This window comes from Oxyura jamaicensis, chromosome 12 (assembly GCF_011077185.1).
Source record: "Oxyura jamaicensis isolate SHBP4307 breed ruddy duck chromosome 12, BPBGC_Ojam_1.0, whole genome shotgun sequence".
NCBI lineage: Eukaryota > Metazoa > Chordata > Aves > Anseriformes > Anatidae > Oxyura > Oxyura jamaicensis.
The window spans coordinates 20,959,478-20,987,475 of NC_048904.1; the positions used below are offsets into that span (position 1 = coordinate 20,959,478).

The following is a 27,998-nucleotide window of genomic DNA, read 5'->3' on the forward strand; positions in this document are numbered from 1 at the left end:
TCTGGGACAGCCGGCACAGAGCTGCTCGCCAGCTCCAGGTTCTGCCAAAATTCAGCTACTTGCCGGCTGAAAGTTTCCGCTGGCATTACCAGACGGGACGCAGGACACGGGACACTTTGAGCCAGGCAGCCGACCTCTGCTGGGTGCCACTGGGCACAGAGCAACGCTGGCACGCTAACTGGATGACCTCAAAAGCAAAGGATACTGTGAAATTGAAATCTCATGTTTTCACCTCTCACTTTCAAATGAAGATGAGAAAACCCCAGAAATAACACTTGTTCCACCAGAAGTCACCAGGTGAGCCAACAGATACAGCTCCACAACAATTAAAAAGTTTCGGAAAAGAAGAGCAAGTTGACATGGTCTAAATGTTTGAGCTAAACCACGACTTTTTGCTCACGTTTGGGACTCATTGAGGCTAATGTCCTAGCCAAAGGCCAGCCAGCACACCCCATGGCCTCCCGGCCAGCAGGGTGCTCCCTCTTGGGGGGTTCGTGCACTCCCCATCCCACGAGCACGGAACAGCCCAGATTTCTGCCTGCTCCCGGCTGACATCCAGCAGGCTCTCCCAGGAGCTTCATAAGCATCAAGAGACCTTAAATAATGATGACCTTTGCTTATGAATCGACAAGTGAAGACAAAAAGCACTCCAGGCACTTGCTCTCCAGCAGAAGGGGCTTCACAAATGTGGCCCAGTTCAGTTCAGTCGATTCTCAAAAGCAAGGAAATTCCTCATGTGTAACTGCGGGGCAGGGATCAATACAGCGGTGCCGGACAAATGGCCCTCTTCACGGCCGAGACCTCCTTCATCTGGGAAACATGATCGAAAGCAAAAGGCATCACATGGCTGCAAAGTTTGTTTGTGCACAGCCTAAAATAAAGTCAGAAAAAGGTGATGTAATACCGGTTCCTTGTAAAATTTGGCTGTCGCTTCCAATCTGTTTGAACACTTGGAGGAAAATTAGAAGATATTTGTATGGAGGGAAACACTACAACACCAAAATATGTATTTAAAATATAATAATCAGGCCTAGAAAATTTGTACAGGCTTCAGAGCTTTTGTCATGTAGATGGTAGCTGTAATTAACCTTCAACTGAACATAAAAAATGCAGGCATAAAGCGATACACAAGAAAAATACCAATAAAAGCAAAGGCTTTGCAATTATATTTTGCTTTTATTTTATATATTGCAAGCAGATTTGACCACTGGATCAAGGTGCTACAGGTGCAGTGCACGAGGCTCACCACGGAAGGGGCAAGGGTAGACAGATGGCAAACACAGCAATACCTGGTGTTTTCCTTAATGCTCCACCTTGTAGAGATGTGTCATATTTATTTAACTTCAACATTTCTGACACAAATAAATGTTTGTTCCTTGAGCTTTTAGAGACAAGTTTAGAAAGCTGGCTTGGGTGCAGTCCAAATGTTCAGAAAGAAAGAGGTGGCCGTTAAAGATCTCCACGTAGCAAGTGGAAGGACTGAGTTGTGCCATTCACTCCTTTCAGGAGGCTGACCCGCGAGGTTTCCAGCACAGGACCCCACTCGCCGTGCTGTACCTGCAGACTTACCCATTTCAGGACGATGCCTCGCACATCACCAGGTCCCTTGACCTCAGGATCCCGCGCAGCTGGTACTAACACCAGAGCGAGGTAGGCAGTAGAGGAAAAAACAGCAATGCTTTCCCAGGAAAGCCCGCAGTGTGGGAAGTGCTGTGTGCTTACCCAGCTCTGCGAGGCCGCTGTCGCAGAGGGGGACACGAGCAGCTCCGCTATGTGCCGAAGCCAGCACCTCCAAGCTTCGTGGCACTGTGCAGAGGAGAGGCAGAGCCAGGCACCAGGGGAAGCTCCGGCAGCCAGCACCTCCAGCAGCCAGCTGGACCTCGGCCAGAACACCCCAATTAACATCTCTAACACGGTGTGAGAAGGGCTGTGCGGTTTTTAATTACACGATGCAGGTGAGACCTTGTGTTCACACCGCCCCAGAGGAGGGCACCTCCAGCAGCAGCTCCCGCTCAGCATTGAACAAAAGGGAGCAGAACGAATGTCACTGAGTTATAACATTACCCACGGCACCCAGTGTTAGCACTTACAGCCTGAACGAGGCTGGTTCTGATACCAAGCATCACGGCCATCAACAGTCTGAAGTACGCTAATCAAAACTAATAGAAAAAGGGCATTTAACAGTTCACAGCACAAAGGAAATACTTTAGTCTTGACCCACACTGTGCCTGTCCATACCCAAAGGCTCCAGAGAGCACCTCAGACACGGGAAGGACACAGCGAGCAAACAGCTGGGGAAATGAGACCGCAGAGGTGCCGGTGTTGTCCTGACATCGCTACTGCAGCACACGGGCACCTTCCCATCTTTCCTTCCCGTCTCTATGTTTTATATTCAGCACTATTTACAAAGCCACGAAAAGCTGGAGCAGTGTTGGATTTGGATTGCAAGCTGTTTAAATCTCAGCAGCCTTGTTTAGCAACTTGTCTGTAGGACGCCAACCGCCCCGCCAGAGCCACGCGAGCCGTAACCCAGCTGCTCTCAACACGTGTCTGCTCCGGGTCTATTACTTCCACGGGACATAGTTAGTCTGCCACTAAGCAGACTGAGACCCGCGTACACCTAAGATGTGTCAAGCATTATTGCAATAAGCAAAACCGGTTGTAGCAGGCAGCAAGGACACAGTGTTACTCCTGAGCATAATATTAGAAACCAGCAGAATATGAAAGCACAACCCCAGGAAACAATATGTCAGATTACCAGAATCACTATTTACTGGTATTGGACATCAAACAGTGAGCACCACTGATGGAAAAATTGTTTACTCTTTGCAGAGAGTTTGACTCCCTGAGAAAAAGGCAATAACAATTGCTTTTGTTCATACTACACTGGGGAGAGAGGGGGAGAGAGCAAGCAAGAAAATACAGAAGGGCTGGGACTAATAACACAGAAACTAATGGAAATAGCTGCCGAACCACTGAGAAGTTGTGGATATTTACTGTGCCTTCATCTCTCCCACTCATGATGTTTCCCTACCTATTACTTTGCTTTGCTAGGCTTCTTATGAGGCTACAAATAATCTAGTCTCATTTTCCTGTTCTACTCCATTTGCTATTTTACTTTTTGAGTGTTTCTTGTATAAGTTAGGGAGAGAAAAAAAAAAATAAGTTTCTTTCACTATGAACTTCAGAGAAGAAAGGGAAGTAGAGAAACCTGTGTGGCATACAGGGAGCAAGTAATTTCCGTTCTTTGTCTGTGAGCTCTAATTCAGAGCCATTTCTGCAAACTTGTCTTCACTTTTATTTGGCTGCACCTCCCATCCCTGGGAGAGCCCCAGATCTCCACAGCTCTACAAACACATCCCAGCGAGCAAGACCCACTGCTGCTGCTCACCGCAGGCGCAGCAGCCCCACGGCAGCGCCCCGTCCGCTGGCTTCATCAACCACAAGGCAGCCAGCAGGGCAAGCAAGCACGCTTTGTGCGAGGTGGCAGCAGTACAGCGAACCACGGACACCTCTACCCGTACTCATTCTAGGCAAACACTTGAGGAGCTTAGAAAACGGACTACAGTAGTCGCCGTTCTAATGCCATGACAGCAAAGGCACACACTGCCTTCAGATCTACCCCGAGAACAGATGCAAGCACCGCAGTGCCTCGCTTTACTCAGACAGCAGGCTCACAGAGGGGGCTGGATGCTGAAGGTGTGTGCTGAGCACGAGACAAGCCCTGGGTGTCCCCCCCCAGTGCCACTGCACCCACACACATTCCTGCTCCTGCCAAGCTCACCGAACGCTGCGGGAACCCGGGGCACACCATACCCCTGCCCAGGGACAGCCGGCGAGCCAGGGCACCCCAAACATCACTTTCACAGCAAATCTCTACTTCCACTCCCATTAATCTTTGCTCCACCAAGTAATTATGCTGATTGGGGCGTTATGCAATCAGAAGCTGATCCTAATTCGAGGTAGCAGTTACCCTCCATTAATTAGCGGGGTGACAGTTGCAGTTGGGTAAGACAGAGAAACATAAGGGGGATGAAAACCAAGCACCGCGTATATTTAACTGTTTCAGGTCCCGTGGCAGAGGACTGCTTTACCTTCCCACATTAACACATACGGCAACCAGACCCAGCTCCTGCACCAAAGGCAGCATTTCACCCTGCAGATGCAATTAATCTGCTGGCAAATACAGCCCAATGGTGGCCGAAGGCATCACCTGAAGACAGAGGGACCTACTTGAAACTGGCTCAGCAAATGCTCCCTACAGCAACATCAGCAGCGGATCTGCAGGCCGAGGGCTGGATTTTCCCTCTGCAGTTCTGTGCTTTCCTGATTAGAGTCGCTGGGTTTGGTTCTGGGGGCTGGAAGGACACGTGCCATCGTGGCACAGCTCTCCCACGGACCTGTCCAGCTAGGAGCGAGGGGGTCAGCAGCCCCACACCCACTGGGTTTGGACCTGCAGGTGCATATCTATATTTTAGCTGATTTAAATCATCCTTTGGAGGAGCACATCAGAGCTGAAATGATTAAAGACTGCAGTTAAAGACCACATTTGCTATGCTGAGCATGGCTGTACCAGAGGACATGAAAGTGCACTTCCTTTTCATTAGCGTGATGGCTGGCTTAATGTATAACCCCACATTACCTGTAGTAGCTGCTAAATCCCATTTTTCCATACAGATCAGGTTTGTGCCTTCCCTGCTACTGCCACAACCTCTTTGATTACTTAATCAGAAGTCCAGATCAACTAGAACGTTCCTCATTTCATTCTTGATTCTTTCTTTTTCTGTCTTCCTCACCCAGACAAAGTAGTACTGTTGAAAGCCTTTTTTTTTTTTTCCAAAAATTAAATAGATGGCAAACCATGGTGAAAAATATATATTAAAAAAAAAAAAAAAAAAGAGGGAAAGAGAGAAAAACACCTGACAGCTGCAGTGCAGTGTTTGTCTTGACACCTTAGGGAATGTCTTGGGTATGCTGGACGTGGACTGTTTTACAGCCACCTGTTCTGAAGACAGGGACAAAGAGATACCGAAATACCTGTCAGAGAAATCCCCAGAGGAGGTGAGCACACAGAGGGGATGGGGAGCCACGCGCCCCCCGGGCTGCGGGGGGAGTCCCCGGGGTGCTGAGCAGCAGCGCTGGGTGCGGGTCGCCCACGGGTACCTGCTGACACCTGCCCTGCCCTCGCCAAGCACACGCAGAATTTCAGCCCTGCTAGGGGGCTGGTATTTTTGTCACTGGCCATCTTTTACTTTTCTGCAATATTTATTCTCACTTAAACTTGACAAGCATTGTGCTTGGGCTGAAACGGTTTAGTAATTGGGCTTATAAATGGAAAGAACTAAAGGCACTCTTATTCTCATATCTCTTAGCAGCTTAATAACTGGAGATGACTGATGATCAGATCCACCTAGAGACCACAAGTATCGTTTCTGTCATTACAATCAGCCACGGAGCATTATTTAATAATGGCCCGGTTTCTCCGCTGCACTTGAGAAAGGCTCCGGGGAGAAGAGGCCCGCTGATTGCAGCTCCCTGATGTCCACGGCAGGCCATCAGCTGCCCCAGCGCTGGTCTCTGCACAGCCCCGACCAGAGCCAGGCACTGCACAGCCTGTATCGCATCCGCAGGTAGCAGCGCCCGGCATCGCACACCCCTGCTGGGCGCTCTGTGCCGCCCGAAGCACACACTGCAGCAGGAGGGGAGAGGCTCCTCGTACTTCAGTGTGAGCGGGGATGCAACAGGATCAAGTTCAAGCCGATTCTTGCTTTCTTTTAACCTTTAATATTTAATGAAGGTTGGGAACGATGAAGGTCACTGGAAAGCTTGGCAATGGATAACTGTAATGTCCAAAGACAGCTCCAAAGCATTTAGAGCCCTCCTCACAGACAGGTATTGACATTCCCTAGATTGTATTGATGTTTCATCTCATGCTTTCCTTTTTCAGAAAGATGTAGGGGCTGTGCCTGAAAGTTAACAACAAAACACCCCTCACCCTGCTGGGCAGCTGAACCCGTAAATCTCGGTGTAGGCAGCAAAGCACAAGCAGAGTGACCCCTGAAGTCCGCACAGGTGTAGGGCTCCGGTCGGAGCTCCTTCTGTCATGTTTCTGCCTTGTTCCACTCAGCAGAACAGAGACCGTGTGAAATGCGACTGCCAGTCATTTTTCTTTAGGAGAAAATAAAGAGGTAAAAGTAGTACTTCCTCCTGCCCTCTGAAGAGGTGCCAGATGGCTACACAACCCCCCTGGAGTTCAGCGAGAGCAGTGCCCATCAGCGGGTTTTACAATGAATGGTTAGGATCCCCTGGGCACTGCCCAGGTGGCACGGCAGCGCAGACATCATGAGCTGAAAACACATCCCCGTGACTGTAACACAGTGCTTTGAAGCAGCGCTGGTCGGGCATGGCACAGGGGAAAATGTACTGGCTTTAGAGTTCAAGGCAGTAACAGCTTAATCTGCCTGATGCTCAGATCTTTACTAGGAAAGGGTTAAAATAAAAGAAACAGAATATTCCTTCAGTGTTAGAGAAAATGCAGTTTTCTTACCAGACCGAAGCAAGCATGTAATGCTATAAACACTGGTGCTCCCCCTTCCCCCTTATTTCTCTGTTCTGGTGTTTATTGTATCCAAAATAAGAAATACCAGAAACCTGGCAGTAACACCAAGTAGTACATTTTCAGCACAAAGTTTTAAAGCATTATTAAAAGAAAAGTAAATGTAGGCATACATGGAAAGCTAAGTGAACCGGAGAATGCCCCAACCCCATCCTCCCTTGGCATTTGTACTTCTGTCGTTGCTGAACCCTGAATTACCAAACCTCTGGGGAGTCAGACATCGCTACGGTAAAGCTTTCAAGACGTGTTCCCAGAGAGTCTTGCTCCAGTATCGATCTCCTCCGAGTGCCACTTTTCAGTCTATTTCCAGGGAGGGCTGTATGTCAGCCAAGGCCATGAGAGGTGATGCCCACGGCTGAGGCACCAGGCCCGGCTGCACAGGAAGATATATCCCTAAGCCTACCTCTGCCATTACAGCTTCATTGGTATGTTGGGTGGGTTTCCGCCACCATTTCAAGAAAATTGCTTGAGGACAGAAAGGAAGATTAGTTCTTCTGAAGACTGAAAAAACAACAGCAGTTATAGTTCTACCTATAAATCTGATTCCCTTGATTGCAGATGGCTTTAGAGTATCAGGAGATTCCCAGGAACTTCATAAACAGTGAAAATTGGCTGTAATTAAGCTTGACTTTCACAGCTATATCCAAATGCTTGCTACCATATCTGAAGTTGAGTACCTTTGTAGTAAAACATATCAGAAGTGCCTCCAGAACTGAGGGTCAAATCCTGAGTTCCTGCTCGCAGGAATAAAAGGCTGGGAAGCGTTTTAAAGACAACCTTCAGTTCCTTCGGGTTCCTGCTGCATCTGACCCCTCCCGGTCACTGCTAGATGCTGCTCAGCATTTAAGCAGCACTTAAAACACATTGCCTATGATTTTCCCACATAATCCTCAGCCTTGAGCTAAACCTGCCACAGGACTGGGTTGTGCTTTGAAGGGTGGCAGCAGGGGAGCAGGGAAGAATGAGGACCCCCAGCGCATGGCAGGGATGGACCAAGCAGCTGAGGCGACGCTGCTGTGAGAACGGGGAACCAGGGACTTGAGCAGATCCGTCTCTGTTTAAGACCAGAATGGATACTGACATTTCATGGATATTTTGCATCTCCCTAGACCTGGTCAGCCCCCACAAGACCCCAGACACCACCATGGCTCAGCACCTGAAAGGGATTAGAAGTCTTCTTGTCCATGGGCACCAAGCATCAGCTTTATTTCATGTGGGCATTTGCAGGATTAACTCTGATTTTAAACTGTTTAAAGTCACCCGGTTCCAGCAGTGGCCTTAACCTACTGTTCATGCGCACACCTCCTTGCAATGCCTTGTTGTGCATAACGTCCCCAAGATGCATGTGGATCAGGTCACCACCCCAAGCTCTGTCCCTGGCCTCGTCCTGTGCTGCCCCAGGGCCCTGGGGGGCTTCCCCCGCTCCGCAGCCACGAGGGGTTTCTGGCTGCAGAAGCAGGAGGCCAGCATCGCCACGGTGCCCTGGGGAGCAAGGGGGGGAAAAAGGGGAAAAAAAGGGGTGAGGGAGAGTGAAGATGGAGGGGCGAAGTAGGAACCTAATCCTCCCTTTGAACAGCCTACATACATTAAAATGGAATGCATCTTAAGTGCACCATAACATGTATTCCTCATCCCATTTGCCACTTAACTGGAACTCCTTTTCCTGCCTGCATAAACACAAGCCTTAGGCCCTTTGCTACTGATATCCACAAGCACAACTTAATAGTGGGACCAGTGCTGGAGATGCAGCTTTAATAAGTGTGATTTGGAAGCGGCCTGGAAGAAATGTAATGAACATATTGGTTGTTTAGTCTACTCCGAGTGCTTAGATCAATACAACAGCGTTTCCTTATTGCAACTTATTAGCCAAGTCATTTTTTTGCCATCCCTGACCTTATGTGCAGCAACTAGAGAAGTGGCAGGAGAAAAGGACTCAGGCTGTGCCGATCTGAATGTAGCCCACTCTGCACAAGTGCCCGAATGCTAAGGACACTGTTGTAGAAGCTGACGGCCAGGCCACAGGGACCAAAGCCCAGCAGGGAGCAGGAGCCCAGGGAGTGCCACCCTGCAGGGACCCCCAGCCACCAGCCCCTCCGCAGCCCCCGGCTGGAGCCCCGAGGCTTTGCGACAAGCACCAGGGACAAGAAGCTCCCTGCAAACCAGCAAGGAGATAGGATGGCTTTATCATCTCCAGCATCTAGCCAAATCTTTAGAAAGAATAAATACCAGGAGGAAAACATGGTATTGACCAAAAGCTACCAGAAATTTGTAGAGGCAATTGAAGGTTATAGTCTAACACTGCAGAAGATAAAGCTTTGGGCAGCCTGTATAGATACCGCCCCACTTGCTCTTTGCCAGGAGACTATCTATTTCCAGCACATGTGAGCTTTGCAGTGTTATGCTTTATTCATGCGCTTCAGGATTTAAAAACTGAACACAGTGCCTGTACTGCCAGAGTACGCTACAATAATATCACATTTGAAGACTTCTTTCTTTCCCCCCATCTATCCAATTATTTTTCCTCCTAGGTTCTAGAAGGAAAAATACAGGTGAGGGAAAACACCTACCTAAAGTTCAAGAAATCGAGGGTTTTTTTGTGCCTGTCAAGTTGTCAAAACGCACTGGCTCCCAGCAAACACAGATTACACTGAACATGGATTATTGCCAGGCAAACTCAGCAGCCCTCATATGCTATGCTAGCTCCACATCCAGTTTTTTTCTTTCCTGCTGAACATTAAAGACTCGTAGGCTGTGGTATCCCTAATGGCAGATGATTTTCTGTGCTGTTGTATGTTGAAAAATTCAGTTATGCTCCTTTCTTTTTTTGGCCAACACACATTAGGATCTACTGTTTGCAACAGAAAATGCTTGTCCTGCCTCTGCTTCCCTCTTCCCCACCCCTTCTCCCAGCTCCCCTTTCTGAGGTGGGTGTTAGTCTTGTTTCGGGAGCGTGGAAGATGCCAGGATAAAGCACCTCTATCGGAGCACACCAACAGGACAAACAAGGCATCAGCTTTACCAGACCTGACTGCTGCTAATAAGCACTTCGTAACCAATAAATCTGCACAGAGGTTTCCTAATGTTTCAGTTATGAAATAGCTCTATTCCCCAAAGAGCCGAAAATATTCCGTTAGCAACCAATTCTATCCCGGAGATGATGCGTGGCCCACTGAATATAATTTAATTAAAACTGTAAAGCAGAATAAAACTTTGTCATATAAATGCTTTGTTTTTAATTATAACACTTCATAAATATTTTCTGGTATTACATTATCCCAGGAAAAGTTCTCATTGCTTTGTTTAGCTTATCTGAGACACCCAGCTTCAATAACAGCGCTACAGAGAGGGCAAAATCCGAGCTGACACTCGCACTCACCCATAAATTACATGCATAAATCCGCCAGGTAACGAGAATCTGATTCAAACCCAGGTGACACGTTAGTCCCCTGCAGTGTTTTCACCGCTTACAGAACCACAGTTACAGTGAGTGTCCTGGCAACAAAAGGGGAAAGCCCTGGGTGCGAGCACCTCCCGCCAGCAGCCCCCTCCTGCCGGGCTTGTCTCTGCCGCCCGCCTCCCAAAAAGCGGGGTGATGCCTTGGGCAGGCAGGGGCTGTGTGGGCACGTGGATGAGGATGGACTTCTAGGAGAGCAGCGGACAGGACAGGACACACAGCCCTGGCACAGCCCCAGCACGGTGACCGCACACTGCAGCGGTGCCTGCGGCCGTCATCTCAGCCCCTGGCAAGGTGCGTGCCGCTTATCCGCCAGTGGCAAAACTCCACCGAGCACCAAAGCAACAGCATCCATGAAAGCCTAATTTCTACTTAATAGCCCTAAATGATTGAATTAATCTCCCTGGCACTGCTTCTCCAAAGCAAGCCATGGCCAGGCTTCTGTTGCCCTCTCGCCCGTCTCAGGTACAGATCCCTTCTCTCGCTTACCGAGGTGCAGGCGTGCTCTGGCTCCTCTTACCTCTGGAGATGAAGTGTTCATACAGAGAAAGCCTCAGCTTTTCTACCAGCAGCAATAAATATGATTTTGCATTCTGTTTCCTGAGGGAATCACTCATCAGCTCACGCTGCCTGAGCCATTTTTAATTTTTTGCTCTCCAAGGCAAGAACCTGGAATTCCCCACGTTAGACCCAAATAAGATCTCACTTCAACCTATTTTAGTCTCATGCCTCATTATTTGTGAAGTCACACATACAACGTTTTCCTCACTGCTTCCTAGATATATATATATTGCTGTATACGTTTACTTTTTTAAGAAAAGCAAGCAGTGTCCCAAGGCAGCTTCTGCTGCAGAGACTTCTCAAAGCAAAAACACATTTGTTTTCTCTGACCTTAGACAAGGTTGCCAGTAAATGAGGTCCCCCCCGCTGAAAAAGCCAGTGGTTTTCTTCTCTTCCTCCTCTTGCTCATCTCTGTTGGATGTTCGGTGCAGAAATTCCCATCCTTAACCAGTTTTCCTCCCTCCACGACCTTCGTCCCTTAGCAGATCCCGACTGCTCGGAGCAGAGAAGCAGAAAGCCACGGTTCCGCCCAGCTCAGCCCTTTACACATAGCACAGCCACCGTGGGACCCCCGAACTCAGCACTCCCCTCCACCCCACGGCCACGAGCAGCACGTCACATCGCCGTGCATCACCCCCGCATGCCGCCCTCGCAGGGACCCACGCTGCAGCTCCGCGGGCACTGCGCTCCCCCTCCAGTGCTACGCAAGAGAAGAGGATGTGCGAGTCCCACTTCTCTTGTCTGTGACCGAGGCTGGAGGGCTAGAGGCTAAAATAAAACAGAAAAATAGCTGTTCTCTAAGCTCCTAGGAGCTGGAGGTAGTTTAAATGCTACTCAACGGTATTAAGAAAATAAATCTTCAGGAATCAAAGTCCCCAAACAACATTTATTCATAGCTCTAGACCTGCTTCTATCCCCCTCTCTGAGCTGAAGAAACTTTTCCTGAAAAGCTTTTTATAATCCAATCTGAAATTCGCTGCTCTGCATTTTATGCGATGTAGACAGACCTGGCAGTTTTACAGAACAAAGTGATCACCTTGCACTGCCTGCTACAATGAGAGTCCCATTTGGCAAGCGTACTAACAGCAGCCATGGGCCACGATGAGGCAACAGAAATGCTAACTGACCGGTCCGTCACATACTGACCACTTCACGGAGAGGAGGCTCCCAAAACCAAACCCTATCTGCTAGATCATCTCCAAATATGCAGCCTTCAAGGTCTTCCCCCACAGCTGAGACACATGGCTGCAGACACGCTCACAGAAGAGAGCTGTCCCCCAGCCAAAAGCACGCCTTGGCCGATAAAACACACCAGACACAGCAGAGCCTAGGTGATCAACCCCCCCAAAAGCCCACACTCACCAGGCTGCAGAGCTGGGACCAGCACCCAGCCCAGCAGAGCTTCATGCTCCATCACTGCACTAATGCAAGGCTTGGCCTCATTTATGTCTAGAAAGTTCGAAAGCACTAACACAACTCTTCTGTCTTAGCACTGACACCCTTCCAAAGCCCAACTGAGGCTGCCTCTCAGCATTAAAAGGAGGAAGATCCATATCTTGGCATTATCAGGAACAGCTGTTCCCTATTCATCAAAATGAGTTTAGCTGTGAATGCATAGCATGTGTAATACGGCCTTAATTAGAGATGTGCATTCTCTGTAAAATCCTTGTAATTAGTGATACTAGAGCTGCTCATTTTTCTGGTAGAAATGAATTTACCGCAGCAAGTTTGGCAGCATCTTATTTCTGAGCGGCAGGTATCTGCAGAAGGCAGGAGCTTTGATCATTTTTGTGGCTTGTTATTTTTGTTACTTACTGAAATATGGTATTACCTACAAATAATGCCCAACAGACATAGTGCACAGTGCAGCCACGATTTCCAGACCTGTACTGACAGTACAATACTTCATTATATTGACTATTTGTTCTAGAGCATAGTAACCCACCTTGACCTACGTATGCTGGCGTCAGCAGGAGATATCGGAATAAAGCACAAGCTCTAATAGAGCACACCACACACAGCAGAGCTGGAAGAAAAGAACAATTTTGATGAAAAAATATATATATATAAATACTCCCATCGTCCACCTCTCACATCCTCTGGTATACACACACAACGACCAGAAAACTAAACCAGGAATACGTCACCAATACTGGCCATAGAGGGGAAATAGCAGTCAGTACTAACAGCAGCCTGCTAGGGAGCAGCCCTGGCTAACATTCACACTGGAGTTTTAGAGGACGAGAAGATGAACAAGTCAATTACGGAATGCCCCGCTCCTCATCTTCCCGAAGTAATTGAAGATTCAGTATCATTTTTACTGAGTTATTTTTAATTGGTCTCATTTGCTGAAGTAAATTAGGTGTAGCATTGTCCTCAGTATGATATATGCATCTGTGCAAATAGGAAAGAAAACATTAAAAAATTTCAAAGCACTGCCATGGAAAAACAGACAAAATCAGATAAATGCAATTAATTTCTAAGCCTACCCTTGAAAAATTATGATGCTAATCTATTTATTTGACTGTTAGTGATGGTTTCCATCAAGGTCAGGAGAAATTGCTCAATTAATAAATGTCTGCTTGCACCTGACAACAACAAAAGTTTCCCTGGAGTGCAATAAGCTAAAAGACTGTGACCTCAGACACAGACAGTGAGCTTTGTATTGCCTTTTTTTTTTTTTTTTTCTTTTTTTCAAGATGGAACAATAAACACACTACTTGTGGGATGGCTCTACAGGACGCAGCCCAGCTCTCAGCCGAGGCTCACACACGCGGGTGCTTGGCCGCCTTCAGCGAAGCTGGGGGACAGCGTCCCGGTGGCCAACCCTTTGCAGGCAGCAGGCACCGAGCTGCAGCCTGAATCCAATGGCAGGGTACTGGGCAAAAAACGAGCACTTTCAGTGGCCTGGTCGAACCGCAAACTGCCCTTCCATTTTCTTCTCCATGGGAACCAAACCTTCTGGTTTGTGTTGTTTCCTTATCAACGCTCTCTCTAGTTAATTTACTAAACTCCAGCAAAATGAATTTAATTCCCTAGAGGATGGTGATGAATGTACTGGATAAGGACGGTTCCATTCCTATTTCCCCCTTGGGAGGAGTAAAAGCGGCTTCGCAGAGGTGCCCGACCCATTCCCACCCTCGGCACGAACCCAGATTGGCGCTGGCACAAGTGGAGGCGCCCACAAAGTCCGACTGACACTGCCACAGCCAAGCCTCACGCCTCAGGGACCCTCATGAAACACGTTAGGTGCAGTGGTTTTAATTATCCCTACAACTTGCTTTCCATAAATCTGGATTATTTCGGGCAGGGCGCATCCGTACACGGCTGGTAAGCGAGCAAGGCCCTTGCAGCTCTGCTGTATCTGATGTCTCTTGGGCCTTGTGCTCTTTTTTCCCTAGATTAATTAAGGTCTGAATTCAAGTTTCTGTCAATGTCTTGAACAAGGTTTATGGAGGTCCTTAGGGTTAATTTATAATCCCCTAAAGAATAAGTAAATATTTAAACTGCCCCCACAGTTGTAATTGAATGTTTTAATTCATGTCAGTAGACTGAGCGAAGCAAATTCTTCCATTGCTGTGATTATTTATTAAACAAAATTACAACAGAAAATCATTCTTGTCATTTTGCTAGAGTGCACACGTATACTAAGAAGGAGTTGCCCCTTGAATTTATGAGTCCCAGATGACGACAGCTTTCCAAAGACGCAGGTAAGTGCAAGCCATTTGCTGCCTTGCTGAACACGCAGCTGAAGCTCAGCAGGACGGCGGAGGCTCCGCTGGAGGCCATGGAGCTCACACCGAGAGCCGGGCCCTGCAGCGAGGGGCAGGAGGGAGCCAGCACCCTGCAGGAGCGTGTGGACAGCAGCAGCTGGAGCACGGGCGGCAGAGCTGGGGCCATGCTCGTACCCCCCCGGTGTTCGCTGTAGCCAGGTCACCTCCTCGCCTGCAGCAGCACATCCCAGCTTTGTGCTCCGATGGCCTGCAGCGTCAAAAGGCACCCCGGGGGTATTCCTAACGATGTGGGGGAAATGTAAATAACGGCATCGCTTCAGGTGGAGCACCAGCTGCAGAGATGTGTTACAGCAATAAATCTGCTGTGTACATCTTGAAGGACAGCAGCGTGAGCTCGTGCAAGCCGCTGCTGTGTCCAGGACCGCGTGGCTGGGGATGCTAGGAGGCCCTGAGGGAAGAGGTGGAGAAGCCGCGGGTGAGCAGAAGCAGGGCAGGAGCTGGGGCCTGGGGACGAGAAGTCACGGAGGGGCCGGGCTTCCCGGCTCCCATTCCCACTCTGCTTACGTGGGCTGACAGTAACTGGTGGCTTTTTAAATTTAATAGCTTCTAATGGAGGCCAAGATATTACTGATAACCATAATCATCTCCTGATGTGCCCATTAAGGCAGTGCTGCTCGTTTCTGTCGTGTTTTATAACATCTATTAGTCACCGTTTTTTACACCAGAATCTTACTCGTTTCAGGCAGGAGCAGACATTACCAGGAGGAGCTGGTGGAGTTTTCCACAGCAGATCAGACGTGTTGTGCCCCACGTCCTGCCGCGCCGTGCATCCTCGCTGCAGACGTGTGCGATGGCCCAGCCCTGTGTGCAGCTGCCCCTTAAGGGCTTTGGGGACTGGAATTTCGGAAAGACCTCAGGATATGAGGTTTAGCCATGAAATAACCGACAAGCATGTGTGCCATGTCTAAAAATTCATGGGGGCAGCAAAATCGTTTTGAGCCTCAATGTTTACTTTGCTAGCCCTCTCTAGCCTACCGCGTTTTGTTGGGGTGTTCATAGACTCACCTTGGGCTGGAAGGGACCCCAAAACCCACCCAGCTCCAACCCCGTGCCATGGGCAGGGACACCTGCCAATTCTCCTGGAGAAGGTAAGCACTGCTGCCAGACCCTTCTTGCCCCCATAGCAATGGGGTTGGCGGGGCATCCTTGGAGCCTGCAATTAGCACTGCTGCCCCGGGTGGGGTAACGGCGTGACCAGCGCCACGGCTGAATGAACTATCAGCCAACAGTCGTCCCCGATCTCACGGCCGGCAGCCACACTCCTCGTGAGGACCTCCAGTACCTGCTATCGCCCACCGCAGGCGAGCCCAGCTCGGCTTCGCTCCGGCCCGGCTGCGAGTGGGCTGTCACCCCGCGCGTGGTGCCGGCACGGAACAAAATTAATCTTATCAGCTGGGATGTATGCTACAATTCAACTAACAGAGACAAAAGCAGCTGGTGAGAGTTTTTGTGCATCCAGGAGAACTTATCAATGTTTTATAAATATTCAGTTTACATTCTAGGCATCACAAGTCATTGTAAATCACCTCTCCTTCTCATGACAGTGATTGCGTTTAAATTTTGCTGAGGGTGTCTTACAGTTCTGTCCCTTGAATAGGAGGTTTAGATTTCTGATACTGCAGGCAAAAGACAGAGATGTATTGAAAATTAAGGTATCTAAATAATTAACCCCAATACTAAGTCTTAGAGGCAATTCAATATAGTACTGTCTGGGACCCAGCTGACAGTGAATAATATCCACCCTCCCTGCGTCACACAGGCTGCAGAAACAATTTTACGTTGCCATTACACCATGGCACTTAACCCTTTGTGTTCTTTGGGGAGATGGCATTGCCTTGAAACCGTGTCATCAGAAACAGTTGTGCACCAGGGAAATGGGAGGAATACACCTGAAGGATGAACGGGTGCTACTTCCTCATCCCACGGCGGAGCCACACATCGAGCCGAAGTATATTACCAAACCCATACGACTTGTTGCTCTAAAAATACCCCCCTGTCAGTCGCCACGCTCGGCGATGCCCTGTTAGAGGCATTTTAACAACCTGGCTCTGATCTAAGCCTGCCAGCATTTTGCAGAACTCTTCAGCGTCCTAAGGATTTTTATGTGTGTTTGATTAATTATTTATGGACTTTAGATTGCAAATATGGTGCAGAAAGGAATAGACAAGCTGTATGAGTCCATTTGGCTAAAGTAAGATCCAGCCACAATTCCTGGATTGTAATGCTGGAGAAACAGAAATGTCCTTTTTGTTCTGGAATTATTCTTCACACTGACAGCCTCTGCGGCGTGGGCTGGGTTACAAGCAGAGTTAATACAGGCAGCTGAGACAGCTGAAAGCCAGGAAAACTGAGGGTGTCCAAACAACCAGACACATCTCAGTGAATAATGGTCAAAGTATGAGTCATACACGTGAAACAGAAGAGCAGTTGACCATGCACAGTAGGAGCTGTGGGTTTGGGTCCGTTTCTCCATGATGGAAAGGTTTCTGAGTGGCCTCCGCAGAATTTTTCTATACCTTGGCATTATGGGGAGATATTACTGTTAATGACATGAAGTTGATAATGGGGAGAACTGGCAGAAAATCTTTCCCATGGAAGAGTAATAAATGCTACGGGTGCATAAGGTGACAGCTGCAATTTCAAAAGAATCAATACATGTTACAGTGGTATTTATATGGGGGATGATAGTAAGGAACAGCTCTCTCACCAACCCTCACTAATACAGTCAGTGCTCAGCTGAGCTCTTTTGGCTCAGTGATAATGAACGGGGCCAGTTCGGATGTGGGATGTGCATTAACTTCTCCCCAGGCTGTGCACTTCAGCCCGATCCCTTGCAGTTTCTCCTTGCCACAGAAAACCCCTGCCCTCGGCCTGCCCACGCTGCTCGGGGCTGGGTGAAGCTGTCAGATGTTCCTCTAAGCACTGCTCAGCCCTCACTAGCTAACACGGAGACGGGGAATGTTGCAGCAGGCATTGCCTCCACTCCCAGTGGGCCCTGCACGTGCCCAGCACAAACGAGCGGCTGCTCAGCGCTGCTGGTAGCTGGGCAGCAGCCCTGGGGTGTTCTCACATTGGCCACTACTGAGCTGCTGAAATATTGTTATTTTATTTGCTTCTGCTTATTAAAGAAGTACACAACAGCACAACGTCCTGTAAGACAGAGTATGCTTAGCAGGACTTGAAAGCACTCTGGATTTATACGTTTGGGTCATTGTTAATGATCTGCTTGACTTGCCTTGCGTAATGGGTTTATTCACTCGAGTACAAATTCGCCATCTGGGCACCCACATGCTCCTACACGTCCTGTATGTGCGGGACAGCCGTGTCAGGGGAAGCTGAGGCTGGAGAGAGAACATCACCAACTCCTGTGCATGCCGCGGGCAGGCTGTGTCTCTTGGTTTTCCCAATGGCTGTTTACAGCTTGGTAAAGATGTAGCTCCCAGATTTTGTTGTGGAGGGGTGGCAAGAAAGAATTTCAGGTAAACTGTACTTAGGAAAGTATTCCTAGAGGAAAGGGGGTTACTAAATCCTAGAAGCGCCCAGTCATCCTGAACACCTGAATATCAGCTCTCTGCAGTGAAAGGGCAGAGGGGTCTGGGTTAAGAGACCGGGCTCTGCTGCATGACGGCCTCCAGCTCCCTGCTCTCCTGGAGCCACGCTGTGCCTAACGCTTCCTTCCTTTCTGCCTGTGCACCAGGACGGTGCTACCAAGGCAGCATTCGGGATTACTGCACGACCATCTTCCATCACTTACTATTGACCACCAGCACGCCTGCAGCTGGCTGCTCTTGCAACGCAGGAGAAAAAGCAAATGAGGGATTTGCACAAAAGCAATATTCCAGCGGTATCCCAACCGTACTGCAGGACAAAGCCATCAATACCTTCAGAAATGTCCATTTCTTTTGAAAACAGATTTCTAGCTCTGCAAGCAATCAGTACTACTTGCTGAGACGTCTGCGTTTATGAAAGCACTGCCGAGGGCTGCAGCCAGGGCAGAGGCCAGCTGGTGGGGAGGCACAGCAGAGAGGCTGCGCACCGCTGCCAGCCGGAGTCTGTGAGTGATGTGGGTATGGGGTCCCTGGAGGAACAGGACTGCTCAGGACTCTGCTTGACTGTTAGGTCCTTTCTGGGTTCTTCACATCAGCGTGTCCAGCAATAGGCCAGTCCCAAGTTACACTGCCCTTGTCCCACTTGTGCAAGAGCCCAAGCGCTACGCCTGCAAATTCTCCACGAGGCTGCCTGGTGGCCTGTTCCCTGGCTGCAAGGAGCTCTGCCTCCATGCTTTCAGGAGAGCTATCGGGAAGATCTATCTGTTAGGGATACAACTCCAGCAGATCCCTCATACAAAGAGATTTGTGATGCATAACCATTCTTTCTGCTTTTCCTCAACACTCTTAGAGCAAGGGCCTGGAGGCAGAGAGCACTCCCTTTTCTCCTGTGGTGCAATCAAGGTTCAACTCAGCGACTTGGTACAATGCCAGATCCAGGCCATGCCTGGAAGAATAGCTCCTTGTGAATCCCACTGCTGCAGAATTACTCTCCACCTGCCTCAAGCATCCCTCCATTTCCCCAGGAGCTTGGAGATCGTGGACTGGCAGATGCCAGTAATTAACTAGATGGACCATGGGTTCAAAGGACCCAGCAGCTGCTCGGTACGTAGTTCACGAGGACCTGAAGGAATATACTCTGTGCTATATCAAGTGCCATGGAAACTACTTATTATCTGTCCTGAAGCAGTACTTCTTGCCACAGTCCTTGTCTGTGAGTGATAGAAAGCCAAAGCCTCAGTCAGAAAAGCCAGGACATCTTTTGGAGCCAGTATGGTGGCAGGCTGACCCACGGCTCTCCGGCCATCTCCATGCTGCTCATCTGCAGTCTTTCTCAACTCCTTAAGGTAGAGGTCAGCTCTGAGCAGAGCCTGATACCTCTCTCTTTCCTCCTGCTAATTACTCCATTCAGCTTTATCCTTATCTCCCAGTTCTGCTGTATATCACTTTTCTAATATGCACTCTAATCTAAAGAGCTTCCAGCCATAACGCTCCTGCCTCCCTTCCATCACTCTCCACTGTGAAAGCCTACAAAAAGCAGGAAGAACCTCAGTGCCTTCTGGTGATTATCTTACATCCAAGTGACTGATCCGGACCCAGCAACAACAGCTCTCCACATCATGGGTGGGACTGGGGAAGATGCATACAGACAGATCCTAAGAGACACCAGGCATTTGGTTCACCAAATACCTGGTGGGGGCACCATGGCGGTGGGGAAGAACTGGAGCCCTGCACACGTACGATTTTGCTTGAGGATCCACAAGTGATTTAAAAGCCAGCACAGTCAATTTCTGGGTTACAGAAGAGAGCCAGGAGCAGTAGTGCAGACCTGATCGGGCGCTGGGTGGTACGAGTCAATCAGCACGTTGAAACTCCTGCAGACGGCTTATTCCCAAATCTGTGTTTTGTATGCTGTGGCTACAGGGATTGTCATCCCGTTCTGGGAATCCGGATGTCACACTGGGGCCTCACACAGCTGAGAACTTCCTTATGTCTAAATCAGGACAATTATTTGATTTAGACATGCAGTAGATGCTGGAAGTACAGAAAAGAGGCAAGAAAAGGGAGGGGAAAGAGGAATAAATCACTGAGCACGAGTTTGCCATATAAGCCCTTTATAAACAGCTCATTGAGGAGAGATGACTCCTACTGTTTCATTTTGCTTGAAGAAAATCTGTTCTTTTATCTTCATGCACTGTTCCTCCAGGAGTGCGCAGGACCCAGCTAGACATCTGCTGGCTGTGGCCACTGGCCAAGGCTGCACTAAATGCATAAGTGTTTTGGCTTGCAAATGCAACAAGTTTGGCATCCCCATTTAGTGCATGCCGCATGACATTCCTTTAAGTTATTGCCGTTAAGCATCTGAATCCCAGCCAGGTGCGCATGATCAGTTACTGCCTTGAACTGTTGCTTTATTCACTAGGCTCGATGAAACAAAAGGAGCTGGTGTCCAAGTTACTCCTGCTCCTGGTGAGGGCTCTGAAACACTCTCTCAGACCCTGGAAGATCATCCCTGCAGGCACAGAAGTGAAAGGAGCTGCAGCTTTTGGGAGGAGAACGAGGACACGTGCAGCAATTACACTGTGTTGTGAGGACAGACGTGGCCATCTGCCAGCGCTGTGACAAGCCGCTTGCAAAGTTACAGCCCCTGCAAGCCAGTCCTTACAGAGGCCCTGCGGGAAGATGCGTTCAACCCCTTAGGCTCCCAGTGGCTCCAGGAGGGAAAAGCCTTTGGGGCTCCATGGCTCCAACCTGCACAGGACTACGTGTGCAAAAGGCAAAGCATGCAATTGCAAGGTTTGGACACCCAAGAATTCCTGAGCTGTGTCCTCTGCTTTAGTTACCCACCTGCTCTGACTTATTTTGAGTAGTGATGGAATTTAACTTCCTGTACTTAATGGGGCATAGAGCAAGCTTACTTGTTTTCTCATCTCACCAGTGACAACAAAAGCTTTCTCTATCCTATAATGCATTTCCATTACAGTATTAGAAATCTTTCTGACCCAAATATACATATGGAGAACAAAAATAACTGTAAGGAACACAGTACTTAATCTGCCTAGATTCCACTCTCGAAAGATATAATCTATTACAAATGTTATCCCTCGCCTTGCCTATTAATCCTATAGGAACCAGTGATTAAGTACTTTTGCTAACCCTCCAGTCCCTGGTGTGCCTGTGATCCAGAGGATTATAATCTCCCTGTGTTGCACATCTGGTGACAATGACGGGCAATGCTCTCCTATCACAACGCTCTCCTGCTGCTGCTTGCTGGGTTGCAAAAGCAGGATTGCATTCAGCACATTTCTTCCCTCCCCTCCCTGAATTAACCAAATGGGCAATGCTTCCTGACTTCAGGAAGGCTTATAAGGAAAACACAATTCTAGCCATTTTTGCAAAGGCAACAGGAGGGTATGAGTTGTAGAATTCAGAGAGGACATGGAGTAACAAGCGAACAAGACACACCGCTGGCATGAGAAAGCTGCAGTAAGCGAGATATAAAGAAAATGGCATTTTGGGGCGTCCTCTGCCTGCATTTGGCCCACATCCACCGTGGCTGGACTGGCAGCAGGAGCTCAGCTCCAGGGAGCATTCTGAAGCAGGGCACCACATGCGGCGCTGCCCCTGCGGGTCCGGCTGCCCGACATGGTTGCCCCAGGCAAACGGCCCCGTGCGCGGCAAAGTGGTGCTCCTCCAGCTTAACTGAGCCACTGGAGCCAGTTACGGGTGTGGGCGTTAGGTCTCTCAAATTAGTTTTAATTACAATTCAAAGAAAGAAAAGCCACTTTAACATTTCTAATCAACAGGCATCTAATGAGGCGTGTTAGTTCCTGCAGTCTGAGCACAGTAGGAATTTTTCGGAGATAATTTACTTCATTAATATTCATCTAGAAGTGGATCATCCAATACTTTCTGTGGTGGCATTGAGATGAAATATGTCAAAAGGAAAATTTTATATTTGACATGGACATTAAGCTTCATAAGTTTCACTTTATCTTTGGAAAACACACTTCTAACTGAAATAAAATTGTACAACCCAGATCAGTCGGAATGAGGACAGGCACACCTCAGCAAGAGCAGTGCCCGCGCGCTATGACCAGCAACGCAAAGCAAGCAGGACTGCTCTACCTCCAGCCCCGCCACGCTACCCTGCGGCTGCCCACCAGGCCTGGCTGCCACCCAAAAGCATTGACTTGCCGGGTGAATATGCCCTACTGTTGTTCCACGGATTTTGTTATCTGTTATGAATTCGTGGGACCATCAAATAGTGGTACGATTATTCTTGTAGGTATATACAGACAAACCAGAAATGGGAGAGCCCAGCAGGAAAATGAGGAATCCTGTGTGTGGGACTGACGGATATCATTGCCTTATATTATTTTTGATACAGGAATTGCCAACAGTCTTTACAAAATTTTAAGGCTCTTTAAAGAACACCAGTTTAGTAAAACAGTTTCGTTTTCATACCTTCAATATGAGAATACTTTGGATTGCTAGATTTCAATGGAAATTTTTTTTTAAAAAAAAGGGGGGGGGGGGGTGGAAAGAAAAAAAAAAAAAAAAAAAAAAAGAAGAAGAAGAAGAAAGAAAAAAGGTTTAATGAAAGAGCCACAAAGGGACCAAAGTTTGTTTGGTTTCCTGAATAATAAATGGATGTGTAAGAGAGCGGTGAACAATGATGAGCTCCACCTTTCTAAATCCATTTGAACTCTAGGAGTTTTACAGTGTTTGAACTTAATTTCCATTCATTCCTTGACACACACTGTAAATTGATGCTCTGGACACGAACAGTGCTCTCTGAAGGAAAGAAGGACATAAATTATCTGAATATTCCTTCTTTGTTTCTCTGTCACGACTGCAATTGTATCACCCTAGATTGAGCACGCTCCTGTCCACAGGTCATGACTGGTTTTACCACATTTCCCGAAACTTTAGTCAAAACATCTCCCTGTTCGAGCAAGCTCAAGTGATGCAAGCCTAAGCCATCATCATGGAAGGAGAAAATGTAAAGTTCGGGGGCAGCCCTCTGGTGGACGTACCCCCAGGGCATGGGCCCAGACCAGGCCAGTTCCGCAGGCCGTGCCGCAGCCCCAGGGTACCGCTGCCCCTTCTCTGACCAGGGCCTCTCTCGCTGTGCATTTCTAAGCAGATTCTCTGTGTCTTCCTTTGTGTGTGAGCAACTTCAGTTGCTGAAATAGGAACATTTGTCCTATGAGTAATCCATCACTCATTAGCTCATTGAATTGCTCTTACAGGTGCTCAGCTATGTGGCCCCGATCTCCCCACAGACCTGCTCTGGATGTCTGCTGGTGGAATTTTAATTTGCTGCCCTTTCCAAAACAAAAGACTACAGATGCAAGCATTTAAATGCCAAATAGTTACATGTTGGTCTGCGTCTTGGGTAAATAAACAGGCTTTTTTCATCGCAAGGACATTCAGGCATGCCTTTTTAGAAAACATGTGCGTTACGCTACAGTCCATCTCGATACAAATAAATAAGAGCAAGTGCTAGGTTTTATTCAGAACCTTTGTAAGCATCCTTCTTTTTCTACTGAACTTTAAAAGGTTATCCTTATAGAAGTTGTTACTCTAGATAACGCTGCACCACAAGAAATTAAAGATGAAATCATGAATATTTGAATAGCTATGTTCTGAAGATGTCTGTGTGGTTGGAGAGAGCAGGTTGCAAAAGGTATCAACAGCTACTTGGACTTCTTTCTGTCACACAATGAGTCAAAGCAAACACATGCCCCGGCTCTGGCTGCAGCAGGAAAATCAACACTATTTTCTTCCTGTAAAATAATACAACAGCTTTGAAAGAAGCTCCACATAAATAGGCAGTCATTAGCCAGATGATTAGCATATCATACTTCTCAAGTCATGGTAGATCAAGTGAAGTCTGTAGCATTTATATAAAATAGAAAAGCAAATTTCCCACATTGAAGAAACTCAGGAATGGCACCAAAATCTTGAGAAAACTGCAGGAAAACAATTGCTTGCCATGACACTATCAAACAACCCGCTCTGGGGCCACTTGGGTGTTGGTGACTTCTCCCTGCATAGTTCGTGCCCAGCTGCATCAACCCCTCCACTCCCACCTGCCTGCTGCTGGGGCCTGGGACATGCGGCCTCGCCGAGCCGCAGCTGCCAGAACCCCGCGTTCCCCTTCCCTCTCCTCCAAAGACAGCGGTTGTGTGCTGGAGTGCTGCCAGCATGGGGTTGGGACTTCCCTTCCACTGGTCTTTTAAACCCGACCTTCACAGTTATTTCTCTGCAGTATGAAAACAAATCTTTTTGGTCACCAGGGCTAATATATAAAGCATAGACATATAGAAGCTTTAATTTCAATTTCTCATATTTCCAGCTGTAATCTTAATTTTCCAAGACTGCTTGGCTGAAGTGCTATGAGATTCAATTTTCAGCTCATAAGATGCTTGTTAGTGCCTGCCTCTATGTGACTCAAGGGGATAAAAGTTTGATTTTTAACAGTGCCTTTTTTTTTTTTTTTTTTTTTTTTCCTCCTCAATCAGGAAACCATATATGCTCATAAACATAAACCTCCTTAAACAGACTCAAAATGGACAAACAGACTCAAAAAAGACAAACCCTATTGCTTTCTACCCCTTGCTAAAGACTCAGGTCTTGATCCTAAAAGGGAACATGCCCATGATGGAGATCAGTGCAGAACAGGGTGATAAATAGCCATTCCAAAAAAAAAAAAATAAATAAAAAATAAATAAATAAAAATGCAGTTTTGCAGTACTGATGGACTCTGCTCTTTGCTTCCCGTCCCAGGATAGTGAAAGCCACTGGTGTACAGCCAGGCTAGGCACTGGGATAGGGCTGATGCAGAGGAAAAGGGCTGCAACATTTGCTGTTTCACAAAGTAACATCAATAATGCTGTTGCTACCCTGGAAATACGCAGGGCTGGGCAGAGTAATAGAATTGGCAGAGGCAATCGGATTGCTCCTTGTCGGCAGCTCGGACAGCTCCTCGCACGTGAGACGTGCTCCACAGACCAAGGCCTGACCGAACTGCCGTGCTGCTCTGCCTGGCATCGGCTCTCTGCTTGTGCTGCTTGCAGCAACGTAGTGGTGGATGTGAATTTTTGTTCTGTTAACAAATCCCACACAGGGAGGGGAGGATTTGTTGGAGTAAAGCGGCAGTGGAAGAGGCGCTGCAAGAGGGCGGTGCAGGGACAGGGTTGCAGAGAAGCAATTGGCGGCCGCACACGCACTTGCATGGCCCTGCAGTCACAGCCATGGTGTCATATGGCTGTGGTGTCACATATTGCTGTGGTGTCACAGTTCCTGGTGTCACACAGCCTGGTGTCATATGGCTGTGGTGTCACACGGCCTGGTGTCATATAGCTGTAGTGTCGTATGGCTGTGGTGTCATATGGCTGTGGTGTCATATGGCTGTGGTGTCATATGGCCATGGTGTCATATTGCTGTGGTGTCACAGGTCCTGGTGTCATATGGCTGTGGTGTCACACGGCCTGGTATCATATGGCTGTGGTGTCACACAGCCTGGTATCATATGGCTGTGGTGTCACAGGGCCTGGTGTCACACAGCCTGGTGTCATATGGCTGTGGTGTCACACAGCCTGGTGTCATATGGCTGTGGTGTCGCACAGCCTGGTGTCATATGGCTGTCGTGTCACACGGCCTGGTGTCACATGGCCTGGTGTTATATGGCTGTGGTGTCATATGGCCATGGTGTCATATTGCTGTGGTGTCACACAGCCTAGTGTCACACAGCCTGGTGTAATATGGCTGTGGTGTCACACAGCCTGGTCTAATATGGCTGTCGTGTCACACGGCCTGGTGTCACACGGCCTGGTGTCATATGGCTGTCGTGTCACAGGGCCTGGTATCATATTGCTGTGGTGTCACAGGGCCTGGTGTCACACAGCCTTGTGTCATATGGCTGTGGTGTCACACAGCCTGGTGTCATATGGCTGTCGTGTCACAAGGCCTGGTGTCACATGGCCTGGTGTCATATGGCTGTGGTGTCATATGGCCTTGGTGTCATATTGCTGTGGTGTCACATGTCCTGGTGTCACACAGCCTGGTGTCATATGGCTGTGGTGTCACACGGCCTGGTGTCACACAGCCTGGTGTCATATGGCCATGGTGTCACACAGCCTGGTGTCATATGGCAGTGGTGTCACACAGCCTGGTGTAATATGGCTGTCGTGTCACAGGGCCTGGTGTCACACAGCCTCGTGTCACATGTCCTGGTGTCACACAGCCTGGTGTCATATGGCTGTGGTGTCACACAGCCTGGTATCATATGGCTGTGGTGTCACAGGGCCTGGTGTCACACAGCCTGGTGTCATATGGCCATGGTGTCACACAGCCTGGTGTCATATGGCTGTGGTGTCACAGGGCCTGGTGTCACACAGCCTGGTGTCATATGGCAGTGGTGTCACACAGCCTGGTGTAATATGGCTGTGGTGTCACAGGGCCTGGTGTCACACAGCCTGGTGTCATATGGCTGTCGTGTCACACGGCCTGGTGTCACACGGCCTGGTGTCATATGGCTGTGGTGTCACACGGCCTGGTGTCATATGGCCATGGTGTCATATTGCTGTGGTGTCACAGGTCCTGGTGTCACACAGCCTGGTGTCATATGGCTGTGGTGTCACACGGCCTGGTGTCATATAGCTGTGGTGTCGTATGGCTGTGGTGTCACATGGCCTGGTGTCACACGGCCTCATGTCACATGGCTGTGGTGTCACAGGGCCTGGTGTCACACAGCCCTGGTGTCACACAGCCCTGGTGTCATGCAGCCCCAGTGCCATGCAGCCCTTCCTATTCGCTTCAGCCTCATTATAAACTGCCCGGCGTTTCCTCCCCGTTTCCAACCGCTCCATAAAAAACAGACCGTAACCCCAAATAATGAAATGTTTGGGTGAATATTATTCCACCTTGGAGAAATTAGTCTCTAATAATAACATGCCTACCCACCACCAAACATTTCATTACTTTCACTCCCGAAAATATGACGGGAAGTAGGCTTCAAGTTTCATTTTTTAATGGATTAAATTAATTTACATTTTACATTCTCATGATTCAAAACCACTTAGATTAATTTAAAAATATATATTTTACCAAAAAGTTGTTTAACTGCCATGTAATTTCTTGCTATTTCCTTTTCCATTATTGCTGATTAACAAGATGCTTGGGAATAAATAGAAGCGCTCTCTCTGCTATAATTATCCTGTCTGTCCCTCTGATTAGTTCACTCCTATTTTGTGGCAGGAAACTTGAAAATCCTAAATATTCCAGCCTGACATCATCGTCAGAAAAGGAGCAGAAAGAGCAAAATGGAGGCTTTCTTAAAATGTATTGGATATATTTTAATGAACACCTGGAAAATCACCAAGATCTAGCGTAAGCATCAATGCAACGAATGGATTTTGCTTCACTGAGCTATGAAAAGAGAGCCCAAAAGAAGGAGTCAAGCCAGAATAAATTCTTCAGCCAAATAATCAAGAGAACTGTGATATATTCAGATATATTCAGGCCAAAGCCTTGTTCCAACTGCTCCACCCAGCAGCAGGAGCACTGGGGACTGAACATACCCTAGGAGCAGTGGGCAAATGGGGAGTAATGCCATCAAAGGGTGATCGCTGTCCGACAGCAGGAGGGTGTGCGGCAGAAAACCTTAGGGCTACCAGACAGGTAACTCAAAGGGAAACATGGCAAATGTGAGCAAAACTCTAAAGCTGCATCTCTAAAGCCATTATCTAAAAGGCACCGTAAGTACTTGTACTTCTCCTATGTAAAACTCCAAATGCAATTTACTTTGGAAAACATTAAAAAAAAAAAAAAAAAAAAGACATTCAAAGTTCCTTCCATCTACGTAACAACTGGTGTTGATAAACACAGATGCAGATGCTAAGAAACGTGTGTGCTGATGGCAAGAAGCAGTTTCACTCCTTATTCAAAAGGCAGCAGAGTGAAGAGTGGTATAAGCAGCCACTTTCCAGCCCACGTGCCTGCCAAAAAGAGTCCAA

General features: G+C 48.2%; 1 long non-coding RNA gene across 1 annotated transcript; it reads right to left on the reverse strand.

Moving 5' to 3' along the window:
• Positions 1–596: 596 nt before the first annotated feature.
• LOC118173479 lies at positions 597–11,229 on the reverse strand. The gene is made up of 2 exons (XR_004754225.1): positions 10,878–11,229; positions 597–871 (listed from the first exon to the last, which is right to left on the reverse strand). It is a non-coding gene; the product is annotated as an uncharacterized LOC118173479 (long non-coding RNA).
• Between the last annotated feature and the right edge of the window lie 16,769 nt (positions 11,230–27,998).